Consider the following 13,781-nt stretch of genomic DNA (forward strand, 5'->3'; position numbering starts at 1 on the left):
CTGCACCTCCTTTGATTGATGAAGTAACTGAAGCAAATAAGGTGAAGGACTTGCCTTGGGTCACAAAGTGATTCCAGTAAGTGCCTGAGGCCAGATTTGAACTTGCCTCCTGTCCCCTGACTGTCCCTGTCCAATCTGAGACCCTTCCCATGGAAGATCCACTTTTGGCTCTTCGGGGAACTTGCCCCTCACATGGGGAGGTCAGGGTCCTCTCAGGGGCTCATTCTTCCCACTTTGGAATAAATCTCAGGGAAAAATAATGTTAAAACAAAGCTTCATTATGAAGTAGGGTCTCCCCAAAGTGCTCCTGAGAGAGGATACTGGGGAATGAGGGGGGCTTCATTTAACACACACACAGACACACACACATTTTGTGAATAAAGAAGCTATGGCAGAGACCAGTGGTTTTGAAGGACTTTGTTTCCAGGTGGATTATTCTGGGATCCTGCTGGGAGCCCTTTGGGCAAGGAGACTTCAGGCAGCCCTCCCCCTCTGGCAGGGAACTCCTGGAACTGCCCAGGACTTTGTTCCCTTTCACTCTGACCCTCCTCAGGCCCCCCTTTTAGCTGGGGATGTTGGGATGAATTTCTGGGAAAGACGAGGTGGGACTGAACCTCCGGGTTCTGAGGGGACCATTGCGGCCCATCCAGAACAGTGAGGAGACCTCGGCCATTCTGGCTATAAAGGGGAGCACACGACGCCCAGGGGGACGGGCAGCAGGGCAGCTGTTCCTTTCCTTCCCCACAGAGAAGGCCCAGCGGGCAAGGGCTCAGAACCAGGCATCTGGGGTGCGTCTCATCAGGGCCCATCCTCCTCCCTGGCAGGGAACGACTTTCCGGGCGCTGCCTCCCCCGTGATCCCAGCTCCTAAAACAGAAGGAAACCGGGACTCCGAGGGCTCAGCGCTGCCCGTATCCGGACGCCAGATCCCGCCATCAATGGGAATAATGTGCAAGGACAGGCCACGTTGCCCCTGCTTTGCCAGGGCTCCCTAAGCCCCTTTTCATGGCCTTGAGGCTGAATCCCCTCCCTGGGCCTCTTTGCCGTTAGAACCCGGGACCAGGAGCTCTCAGAGCTCTGCTGTGGCCTTTGGCTCCCACACTGAGCCCCCAGAGGGAGTTCTCAGCACAGGCTCCTTTGATCACCATCATTTACCCCCGGGGGGGTCCCAGCTGATCCCTGTGACTGGCTGAGATCCCTGACCTCCCTGGGCCTCTTCTGGAGCAGGAGGGGTCAGACTCAGGCCCTCTGAGGGCTCCTGGCTCCAGGTCCAGGATCTGGTGCAGCCTCAGGCAGAACAGGGGGGGCTGTGGGAGGGGCCCAGGGCTCTCCATGGTCCTGCCCAAGTCTGTTGTTCTCTGACCCCTGAGCTGGGAAGGGAGAGAGCCAAGCTAAGGGGGGAGGCAAGGGCTGAGTCAGGAGCTCCAGGGACACCTGGCCTGGAAGGGGCAGCTCAGTGGGACAGAACATGGAGCTCAGGCCTGGAGCCAGGGAGACCCGAGTCCCACTGCAGCCTTAGGCACCTGCTCCCTGTGGGAGCCTGGGAAACCCCTCTGATTGCCTCAGTTTGCCCTGATGTAAAATGGGGTAATAATAGCACCTAACTCCTGGGGGCGCAGTGAGGTCAAATGAGGCACTTGTGCAGCCCTTAGCCCAGGGCCTGGCTCACAGGATGTGCTGCATAAACAGTCGTTATTAGTATTAGTAGTAAATGAGTTAATATCTGTCAATGGCTCAGCACGGGACCTGGCACATAGTGGGCACTTTATACACGGCAGTTACTATTGCAGCGCGGGAGAGCAGGCCCGAGGCGCCAGGACATTCCCCCACACTCGCGTTTCCAAGGGTCCGGGGACTCCCTGGGACGTGGGTTCGTTCTAGCCGCTCCCCAGCCCTGGAGGCCTCCTCAGGCTGGGACATTCCTTCTGTGTATCCCCCAAAGCTGGAGAGGCCTTCGATCCCCCCTCACGCATTTATTAGACACCGAGTAAGAGTGACAGCCCTCCCCCTCTGGGTTACATTCCCCTGGGGGAGATGGAACATGCACAGAACTGAAGGAAGGAGGGGCAGCGTGTGGGGCAGTGGTGAGAGCCCCGGCCCTGGGGTCTGGAAACATCTTCTAAGATCAAATCCGGCCTCAGACATTTCCTGTCTGTGTGACCTTGGCCAAGTCACTGTTTGCCTCAGTTCCTCGTGTATAAGATGAGCTGGAGAAGGATATGACAAAGTACCCCAGGATTACTGCCAAGAAGATCAGAAAAGGTGTCAGAAAGTGTGGGATGTGATTGAAAAATGGCGGAACAAGAAAATGAAAATAAAGCCAAAGGAGAATTGAAGTACAAAGGGAAGGGGAATGGAAGAAGCATTAATTAAGTCCCACAAAAAATGTGCATAAGAATATATGTCCACATGCATTTATACAAGTACGTACACATACAGGGACACGTATATACACACAGGGAACTTTCCTCACCTTAAAGGGCCAAAAAATGCCATTTATTGCTGTTGTTGTGGTTGGAAATCATTCCCATCATCCCCCTCATCAAAGGGAGAAGAGGCTTCTGCGCTGGAGCAGCCAGGAGGGGGAGAACATGGTGGTCCCACAGGACCTAGGGTTCAGGCAATGCCTGGGGATCCCTTTGGCTGCAGCTGAGAAGGGAAGGAATGCCTAGCAAATGAAGCTAGGAAGGCCCCAAAAGTGGGGGCGAGGGAGCCATGACGGCCTTCCTTTAGTTCCAGGATAAATATTCCACTGAAGGCCCAAGGCATTTTTGGGGTGTTCCTACATCCCCCCTTGCTTCATGTCCCTGAGGGTGAATCCCACTTCCTTTGCCAACGAGAGGCCTTCCCTGACCCTGGGCTCCACAGGGAGGGGGCCTGGCCTGTTCTCTGCACAATGAATTAGGACAAGTGAGATCCAAATGTTGAGTCATCTTTGGATCATCTGGGAGGGACCCTGGGTCTCAGTTTCCCTGGCTATGACATGATGTACTTGCACGTACTGCATGTACCATCTCCTTGGTCCCTTCTGGCTCTCCATGGAGGCCTTTACTATCCCTCTTCTTCCTCCTATTTCCCTGCTCCCTCTTTTTTCTGGGATGGTTTCATACCAAGAGCACTGGATAATCTTGGTTCCCGTGTGACTTTGACAAGCACCTTCCCTGCTCTGAGCCTCAGCTCTCTTGGAGCCCACCTGGCCCTCCACATCTCCCCTTTTTCTCTTCACTTGCTCCTTTGCCTTCTTCCCCTCTCTCCAAACGGGTCTAGTTGAATCCCTCAGGATGTTGGCCCATCCAGGCCATGAGAGATGCCTTCCAGCCCAGACAGGGCACAGACAGGCCCTCAGTTTACCGTTAAGGACTCTGGGGTAGGGGAGAGGTGACGTGGTCTAGACTTGGTTTACTCAAATGAAATGAGGTCTAGTGGCAGGTTCAGGGTACAGGGAGTCACATGGAGCTGCTCTGCAACCTCCTTAGCAAGCTTTCCTGTCATAAAGGAACAAGATTCAAATGCCGCCTGGGTGAGAATTGGCATCAACACGCTTCTTTTGCCCTTAGTATATTGAAAGATTTAAAAAAAAATCTTCTCAATAAGAAGCTATATCACCGCACATGAGCATGTTATTAGATAATTTGGCTTATGAAATATTAACACCTATTCATCACAAAAGCAGAGCAAAAACTTTCTAGAACTGGGACAAACTTTACCATGGATGTCTGAATTCAGGGAATTATGCCAAGTCCAGCAACAAAGGAATAGGATGCCAGGTGCTCAAGTGCAACTTACTGTTGATCAATTAGCAGGAACAAGTGATTATGCTGATATTTTGAGAGAAATTCACTACTCAATAGGTGCTTAGGAACAAACAGCAGCTGCAGCTTCAAGAGCATGGAGCAGTATCCCTGGTTGGTAAGACAAAGAGGAAAAATTTACTAAAATAACTCAAGGTCCAACTGAGTAGCTTGCAGATTTTATAGGGAGATTACAAGAACTGTAGGTGAGATGGCTGCTAATGAATTATTAATCAGGCAAGTGGCAAAAGAGAAGGCGAATGAAGATTGCAGAAACATTATTTTGTCTCCATCAAGATGCATCTCTTGGTAAAATAATTAGGTGTTGTGCACAAGTAGGCACTCATGTATTTTATGCTAAAACTAAGATGGAAGCATTTCAGGATTTTGCAGTACAGGAATCAAAGGGGAACAACTCAGGAGAAAGAAAGTGTTTTCATTGTGGAAAATCAGGATATGTAAAGCCTCAGAGCTGACAGAAAGGAAATAAGAGAGAAAAGGAGAATAGACCAAAATGTCCAAAATGTGGAAAAGGGTTTCATTGGGCATCAGAATGTAAATTTGGGGAGAAATCTTCAGGAAATGGGTCTCAGGGCCCATTCTGCAGGGAACCCTTTCAATTCCCAAGGACAAGCTACAGTGGAACGGGGAAATAGAGATATCAAAACATTACTTCCAAAACAGAAGAAAGGGGTAGCTACAGGCACCCTAGGGGCTCACTAAGTATAATTCTTTGAGGAAGACACGATTTGGGGTCAGAATGGCTCGTCACCCGGAGATTGGTTGTTATGCCCCCAGACTGGATGAGAAAGAAATAACTCCCAGACCTCTTCCATGTGATGATCACTTAGTCATGTGGAAGGAGCCAAAGACAGGGCAGTGGGAGTGCCGCCCGAAGGAACAGCTGGGGCGGAGGGTTTGCTGTATTTGCCCACATGTAGCAAGCCCTCGCGGCGGCCAAGCAGATGTCTCCGCCTTATCCCGCAGGAGAAGCCAGAAAACGAGGCGTCCGGCAAAAAGGAGACGAGGAAACCGGTGAGGGAAGAGCTCCCAGGTCGGGCTTCTGGCTTTTTGCGTGTGGAAAGGGGCTGCTCTGGGAGCGCAAACATCCCCTTTGCCAGTCCACCTTTCAGACCGATGCCAGTACGACCCGTCTTTGTCATTGCCTCTGCATCGGCCGGGTGACAACGGAATCCCCCAAATAAATTGGGACGAGCGGCGGCGAATTCCGGTCCTCGGGGCTGCTGGGCGAGTCGGATCCGCCCCCAGTGAGGAATGGACCGCACAGTGTCAGGGCGCACGTGCGCGGGCAGATCCATCTCCTCCTGCGGGGATCGCTCCCCCGGTGCAGGCGCAGCCGGTAGGAGACACTTTGCATGACGTCCTTCGTTTCCGGGCCGGGATGCGTTGTTACAATGTGGCGTTCGAGGCGCCGCAGCGCTCTGGCAGGATGCTGACGGACCTGGAGGGAACGGCACAGAAGGACCGCCCACATTTGTGAGTGACAGTTTTTCTACTTTTCCATCTCCAAACTGGACACGCTTTTTGTGCGGCAATTGAACAATATCTATGGTTACTTTCCAGACTGTATTGGCACTTTGCAGCCACTAGGCGTCGCTATCGGCCTCCGAATCCCTCTATGTGACTGCAAGGTGACAGGTAGGAGAATTTTAATGGAAGCCGCTCCGCCAGAACCTCCCCCGGGCAAGTTCCTCTCCCCTGAATAACACAGACGAGCTTCCTTTTCTGTTACCACGTTGTAGCATCTGCCGAGCGGAGCCAGGAGTAAGTGCAGCCTTAGACACCACAAAGCGCGGCTCGGCGCGTGCTCCAAAAGGTATTTGTTTCTTTGTGGAAGATCAACAGAACCTGTGACTGTATATGGGGCTCGGGCCAACAACACCCGGCGGGACGGGATCACCGCGCTCAGTGCTTCCCGAGGTCTAAGCCCGGCATCAACTCTGGGCAATGTACCTCGGGTGGGATCCACCCGGGTGCGCAAATAACAACTCTTCACCGTCCCCGCAGCGCGATACCCGCCGTATAACAAGGAGATCCTGGGGTCGTTTCTTAGGGGGGTCAGAGAAACTCCTGCGCTCCTTCTGCCTTGGGCAGGATAGAGAGATCACGAGATCGCTATGTTAACGAATGTTACCTAACAGTATAACGGCCAGTGAAGTAATTGCTAGTGAAACCGCTGCAGGTCTCCGGGATTTACGGGAATCATGGAATTCCCGGCCCGTGAGGCCATAGATAACAACCGCGCTGGGTTATCTGTTAGCGGCCAAAAGTGGTGTATCCGTGGTTGGGACTTCATCTTGCTGTGTATAGAAATCACAACAGGTACTTACAAATGTGCATCTTCTCCACCAGGCAGCCCAATGGGTGGAAGACACAAGGCCACAATTATTTCCTGCACTGTCATTATGGGATACGTGGAAATCATTTATCCTTTCCTGCTTGTTCTTTGTACTTGTATTATTGGTTCTTATCCGCATAATTCCTACTTTAAAAGTCTACCGCTTCCTTGACCTTGGTACTGAGGTATATTTGCTTCAATTATAAGAAAACAAAGGGGCAGATGTTTATGGTCCGAACATTAAAGGACATAAAAACTTATTAAGATCCTTTGCTTTGGAGAACTTTGTTAATCAATTCTGGCCGGGCTTCTGCATCTCCCCTGCAGGGGGCAGGCCTTCTGGGAAGTCAGGAGATGTGTCTGTCCTTGCTGATTTCTAGTACCAAGAATCTCTGGAGGAAGACAAGGTTACTGAGTTCTAAGAAACGTGTTTCGAGGAGATCTGCCACACATTCTAATATTAGAGAAATTGACTGTAATTTATAAGAAATTAAGTCATTCTCCAGTTGATGAAAGGACAAATGATATGAAGAGACAATTTTCAGATGAAGAAATTGAAACTATTTCTAGTCACGTGAGAAGGTGCTCCAAATCATTATTGATCAGAGAAATGCAAATTAAGACAACTCTGACATACCACTACACACCTCTCAGATTGGCTAAGATGACAGGAAAAGATAATGCCGAATGTTGGAGCGGATGTGGGAAAACAGGGACACTGATACATTGTTGGTGGAATTGTGAATACATCCAGCCATTCTGGAGAACAAGCTGGAACTATGCTCAAAAAGTTATCAAACTGTGCATACCCTTTGATCCAGCAGTATTCCTACTGGGCTTATACCTCAAAGAGATCTTAAAGGAGGCAAAGGGACCCACATGTGCAAGAATGTTTGTGGCAGCCCGTTTTGTAGTGGCCAGAAACCGGAAACTGAGTGGATGCCCATCAATTGGAGAATGGTTGAATAAATTGTGGTATATGAATGTTATGGAATATTATTGTTCTGTAAGAAATGAACAACAGGATGATTTCAGAAAGGCCTGGAGAGACTTACATGGAGTGATGCTGAATGAAATGAGCGGGATCAGGAGATCATTATATACTTCAACAACAGTACTATAAGATGATCAGTTCTGATGGACGTGGCCATCTCCAGCAATGAGATGAACCAAATCCAATAGAGCAGTAATGAACTGAACCAGATACACCCAGGGAAAGAACTCTGGGAGATGACTATGAACCATTACATAGAATTCCCAATCCTTCTATTTTTGTCCACCTGCATTTTTGATTTCCATCACAGGCTAATAGTACACTATTTCAAACTCTGATTCTTTTTGTACAGGAAAATAACTGTTTGGACATGTATACTTATATTGTATTTAATTTATACTTTAACAAATTTAACATGTATTGGTCAACCTGCCATCTGGGGGAGGAGGTGGGAGGAAGGACAGGAAAAATTGGAACAAAAGATTTGGCAATTGTCAATGCTGTAACATTACCCATGCATATAACTTGTAAATGAAAAGCTATAATAATAATAATAATAAAAAGAAAGAACCAGGAGTATGATTTCAGAAAGGCCTGGAGAGAGTTACATGAATAATGGTAAGTGAAATGAGCAGAACCAGGAGATCAGTATGCATGGCAACAAGACTGGTTTTCTTCAACAATGAAAGGATTCAAAACAGTTCCATTTGCTCAGTGATGAAGAGAGCCATTTACACCCAGAGAGAGGATTGTGGGAACAGAGTGGAACACAACATAGCATCCTTACTCTCTATTGTAATTTGTTTGAATTTTGTTTTATTCCTCAGTTTTTTTTTCCTTCCCTTCTTGATATGATTTTTCTTGTGCAGCAAGTGAAGTACAATATATTGTGCAGTAGTATAAATATGTAAAGCTATATTGGATTTAACATGTATTTCAACATGTGTAACATGTATTGGAATACTGGCAAGCTAGACGAGGGGGTGGAGGAAGGTGGGGAAAATTTGGAACAAAAGGTTTTGCAAGGGTGAATGTTGAAAATTAACATTGCATATTTTTGTAAACAAATAAATGAAAATTTTTTAAAAAGAAAAAGAAAAGAGCTGCTATAAAGATTTTTAAACATATAATTTAATTTCCATTTTTTCCCCTTAATTCCTTTAATATTGTTATCCACCCTTTCCACTTTACCTGATGAGGACAGATGCCATGGGGTGTGTAAATCCCATGATATTTCTAGAGTTCGGGCCACAGATGGAGGAGCTTAGCTATGAACCGGGTGCCTTGGTCCGAAGGTACCTGCTTAACCAGCACATGACCTGGAGTGATATGCTCAGGGAGGACTTTATTGACTACTGAGGCAGTTTCCCGGGCAAGGGGGAGGCCTCCTCCCATGAGGCAGATGGTCCGCTACAACCCACAGGAATTTGAGACGCCCCACAGATGGCAGTTTGGTAAAGTCCACCTGAATGCTTTGTAAGGGCCCGATACTAGGGACCTTCCTTCTTTCTGGACTTTTCATTGGGCCGCCCTATTCATCCTCTGACAACAGGACACCTGCTGGCCAGTTGCCTGCTATCGTGTACAAGCCAGTGCCATAAACTTGGTCAGCACCGTGTCATACAGGCCTCTGACATCCCAGTGACTGACCCGATGTAAATGTGGGAGCACATGCCTCATACCCACTGTGCTCAGTACCTCTCTGCCATCAGGGAGGACCCAGGGCCCCTCTTTATCCTCCTGAGCGCCAAGGTTTTGCATTTCTTGCTTCTCTTCTGGGGTAAGGGAAGGCAGAAGCTTTGGAGGTGGAAATGCCAGAATTATCACCAACATCTCCTCTGGACTCAAAGAGTTTTCCTTCTATTTCTGACTATAAAAGTGGCCTAGAATCAGTTATCGATTGCATCCCGAATACCTCTTTTCCTGTACTCTCAGAACCTTTTAATATTTTCTTTCTATTCTTTTGTAAGATATTAACAGTAACTGTGCTATCCTCTCCTGTTTTTTTTTTCCAAAATATTTCAACTAGAAAATATAGGAACTGGAAAAACTCCTGGCCCTGTTTTTCTAAAATATTCCCTCATTGATTTTCCCTCTGTCTTCCATTTCTTCCCATGGATTCTTTCTTCTTGTGAAAACCCAAACCAGCATTTTTCTATAAACTCTAAAAATTCCTGTAACTGTCCTGTAGTCATTTCCAATTCTCTTTCCTTTACTCGTTTCTTTAAGACTTTCAGATAACATTCTTAGTCCCTGTCACCTGATGGCTTTTGCCCCATTCTGATTCAATATGTGCACTATATAGATATCAGTGGTACAAAACTCAAATTTACTTATAACTAATACTTGCCTTAGCTTGGAGCTAAAATAATTTCCCCTCTTACCTTAATCCCTGAGCTCACCAAGAGGTCACTCTCCTCCACAATGGCATTCAGGTCCCTGTCTAGTTGCGTGCCAGTGCGGATGCTGTTCCCGCTCCCCCAAATAGGATGAGAGTGGAAAGGAAAGTACGGGAGCCAGTCAGGTACCATCTATGCATTCCATTTATTGATCTGAGAGCCAGGGTCTATATTTTCTCTAAACTAATATTGCAATAATAATAGCATCTTCAGGTTACTTACTGCATGTTTCAAGATTACAGATATACATCCTGCCCTTCCTTGCAGCTTGACATGAACATTAAACAGTGATTAGCAGTCAGTCTGCCAAATGTAACAATCATAACTTGTAGCACTTGGTGATAACAGTTTACTTACTGTAACAGAGTCCTAAATTGTGTCCTTCATAATGGCCTTATTCCCATTACATTCTTCAAGCTGGTTATTCCCACAAATATCCCCCAGACATTCTATTCTAATTATTGTTCTACAACAAACGACCAGCAGGACGATTTCAGAGAGGCCTGGAGAGACTTACATGAACTGATGCTGAGGGAAAAGAGCAGAACAAGGGTATATGATGATCACTTCAGGAGGACGTGGCTCTCTTCAACAATGAGATGCTTCAGACCAGATCCAATGGTTTAGTGATAAAGAGAGCCATCTACAACCAGAGAGAGGCTTGTGGGAACCGAGTGTGCTTCACAACAGAACATTTCACTATTTTGTTCTTTGCTTGCATTTTATTTTGTCTATATTTTTTCTGGTTTTATTTGATTTTTCTTGCACAGTTAAATAATTGTATAAATATGTATGAACATATTGAATTTGATCTATATTTCTACCAAGTTTAACATATACTGGACTACTTGCATCTCAGGGAGGTGGTAAGGCAAGGGGGAAAACTGGAACACAAGGTTTTTCAAAGGTCAGTGTTGAAGAATTGCCCATACACATATTTTTAAAAGTAATGAGCTTGAATAAAGAAAAAAGAAAGAAAGAAAGAAAGAAAAAGAAATGCTATTCTATGCTCCCAAACCATCTTGAACAAAGAGCTCAGAAGGCCGACTAAAGAATGAACTCACTTCGGATTTCACAGCAAATGCTCAAAATTCCTTTAAAATGATGGCAAATATATTTTAGCTGTTATTACTGAGGAAAAAAATGATGGACTGGAACATTTTTCTAACCTAAGACAACTTGCCATGAGGAAAGGGCTATTGTGAGGTAGGAGCTCAGGAGTGTTATAGATCAAGCCAGCAAAGTCCCAGCCCTGGATTGATGCCAGCAAACAAGGAGCCATAACTCTGAATCTGCTGCTGTCTTGGCAAAAATATAAGATATAATTTGTCAAATGGAAGCTAATGTCTTTATGAGAAATCCAGACACCATCAATCAAGATGTAAATAATGAAAAAGTAGAAAACAATGTGATATTTCTCACCGAAAAAATAATGATCCAGCAGAGATCATTTTAATATTATGGGACTTCCTAGACATCTTCTGGTAAGATATTATCGATGAAAACTCTTGGTATTCTAGCAGGTAATAGAGAAATGGAATGAACACACTAATCACTGTCTGAAGAATTCAAAAAGGAAACATCCAGAAATAGGGCTGTCAAATTCCAGAACTTTTAGGTAAACAGGAAAATATTGCAAATATTTCCAAAGAAAGAATTCAAATATAGTGAGAACACAGTCAGGATACACAAGATTTTGTCATGTTTTCTTTAAAGTATCAGAGTATTTGGAATATAAATTTCTTCACAGGAAAGAGCTAGGATTGTAACCAGGAATCACTTGCCCAGTAAAACTGATGATAAACATTTAGGAAAAGGTGGGAGCTCAGAGAAAGAGAGGAATTCCAAGTATTTGTTGTGAAAAGACCAGATCTGAAGAGAAAATCTGACTTTCAAATACAGAACTAGGGAGAAGCACAAGTAGTTAATTGTGAATGGAAATCATAAGGAAATTAACCTGTTTTATCTGTTTACATTCTTACATGAGAGGATGATCTTTGTATTTCATGAGAGATTTCCTATTATTAGGGAAGTTAGAAGGAGTATATACAGAGTGCATAGGTGTGAATTGAATATGAATATGAAAGAATACTTGATGAAAGAAATTACATTAAATTAAAGGGTTGCTGGAATGTAATGTGAGAAAGGGAAAGGGAGGAGGATGGCATAAATTATCTTATATTTAAAAAGCAACATAAAGTATTTAGTAGAGGGGAAGGAAGGAGGGAATGGAGAGAGAGTGAATAGTACACTTATTCGAATTGGCTGTTAAGAGGAAATAATACACATTCAACATATAGAAATCTATATTATTTTGCAAGGTAGTACGAGGGTAAAGGAATAAGAGCAGGGGCTAGAGTTGATAGATTATTGATCTGCTCTTACAAGAAGATGTTTTAGGCCACAACCTGAAACAAGGTACTAAGTAGAACTAATTGATACAATGCTTGTGTTTGCACCTTTACTCATTGGAGTTCACATGTTTGGGAAATTTCAGGGTTTAGTATGAGATATCTGAATTCACACCTCCCTTGAAGCTCTTAGGGCCAGAGAGCACTATGGGAGAAAACCCATAATCCCATTCTCTCAGGAAGAGTCATATATAAGCCAGTGAAGAGTGTTTCATTCAAATATTTTCCACTTGGCTAGCTGGTAGCGGAAGAAGAGTTTTGAGAGAAAGAAGCTACGAGTTGAGAGTTGAGCGGAGACTGAGAAGGCTCTCTGTGGTGGCTGGGCTCCTGCACTTCCCCCACTGAGACCAAGCTGGTCTGAAAGACCCGCCAGAAAGCTAGCCGAGCCCCAAGTGAAGGAGACAAGAGATTCATTCCATCTTTGACCACTATCCTGTTGGCTCTTCTACCTCCTGCACTCCTCCACTAAGACCAAAGCTGGTCTCAAGATCCTCCAGAAAGCTAGCCCAGACATTACATTTTGGTGCCCAACGTGGGGCTGATTCCAGTGGAAAAGCCTCTGATTCTTATGCAGTGGAAAAGACTCTTCAACCCAGATATTAAAGTGAGTGCAACAAAGAAATTTTGTTAAAAGAGTTAAAGTAGAATTTCATCTAAGATGGGACAGATGTTTAGAAAACAGCCTTTTGTTTCTGTTCAAGGAAAATGTTTCGAGAGCATTCAAGGAAACTGTTCAGAGACCATTGCTAGACTTATAAAAAATCAAGGTTTAATTATAAGCTGGGAGCATGTCGTTGATCTTTTAAAAACTGTACAACACACCTCTCCTTGGTTCTCTACAGAAAAAGATTTGGATCCAAATGAGTGGAAGTTAGTGGGAGAACAGCTAGGTGAATTCTACAATTCTCATCCAAACTCAGTTTCTAAAAATATACTTTATACATACAATTTAATACAATTGGCTATAAGAAATTATTTAAGTGTTAGAAGGAAGAAAAAGAAAGTGCAAGAGGGAGAGGTGCCAACTATACTAGGTGAAAAGAAGCAAGAATCAGATAAGAATGGAGTTAAGTACAATTCTGAATGTGATACTTTACAGCAGGAGGAATTAGATCATTCCACATCTCATGATCCTCCCCCCTAAATTAATCCTTCATGGGTAGAGAAAGAAGGGGGAGGAAGAGAGGAAGAAACACAATCAGCTTCTCCTGTAAAGCAGAATTTGACAAGATTAGAAAAAGCATTAATTAAGGCAAAAAATGAAGAAGAAGATACATCTGATTTTATAAATGCATATCCTGCTATTGAAAAGCTTGACTCTTCAGGTCAAAAAGAGAGAAAATACACTCCTTTTTATTTGGAAAAAATTAAAGATTTAAAAAGGGTTGCACTCTTTATGGGGCTACATCCTCTTATTGAAGATGTTACTAGATAATTTGTCTTATGAAATCTTAACCCCGAATGACTGGAAATCCATAGCTAAGACATGTCTAGAACTGGGACAAGATTTATTGTGGCTTTCGGAGTTTCATGAATCATGTAGGATTCAAGCCTGATGCTATAGACAAACAGGAGCTATTGGACAAACCACTTTTGACCAACTAGTTGGTCAAGGTCAGTATGCAGAGAGTTCAGAACAGATTTTTTATCCCATAACAGTGTATGAGCAAATTTCTAAGGCTGCAATAAAAGTTTGGAATTCTCTCCCTGGACAGAAAGATGGAAATAATGCTTTCACAAAAATAGAGCAAGGTCCCAGTGAACCTTTTGCAGATTTTGTGGGACGTTTGCAAACAGCTGTAATAAGAACCATTGGAGATAATGCTGC

Source organism: Antechinus flavipes, chromosome 1, assembly GCF_016432865.1.
Source record: "Antechinus flavipes isolate AdamAnt ecotype Samford, QLD, Australia chromosome 1, AdamAnt_v2, whole genome shotgun sequence".
In the NCBI taxonomy this organism is placed as follows: domain Eukaryota; kingdom Metazoa; phylum Chordata; class Mammalia; order Dasyuromorphia; family Dasyuridae; genus Antechinus; species Antechinus flavipes.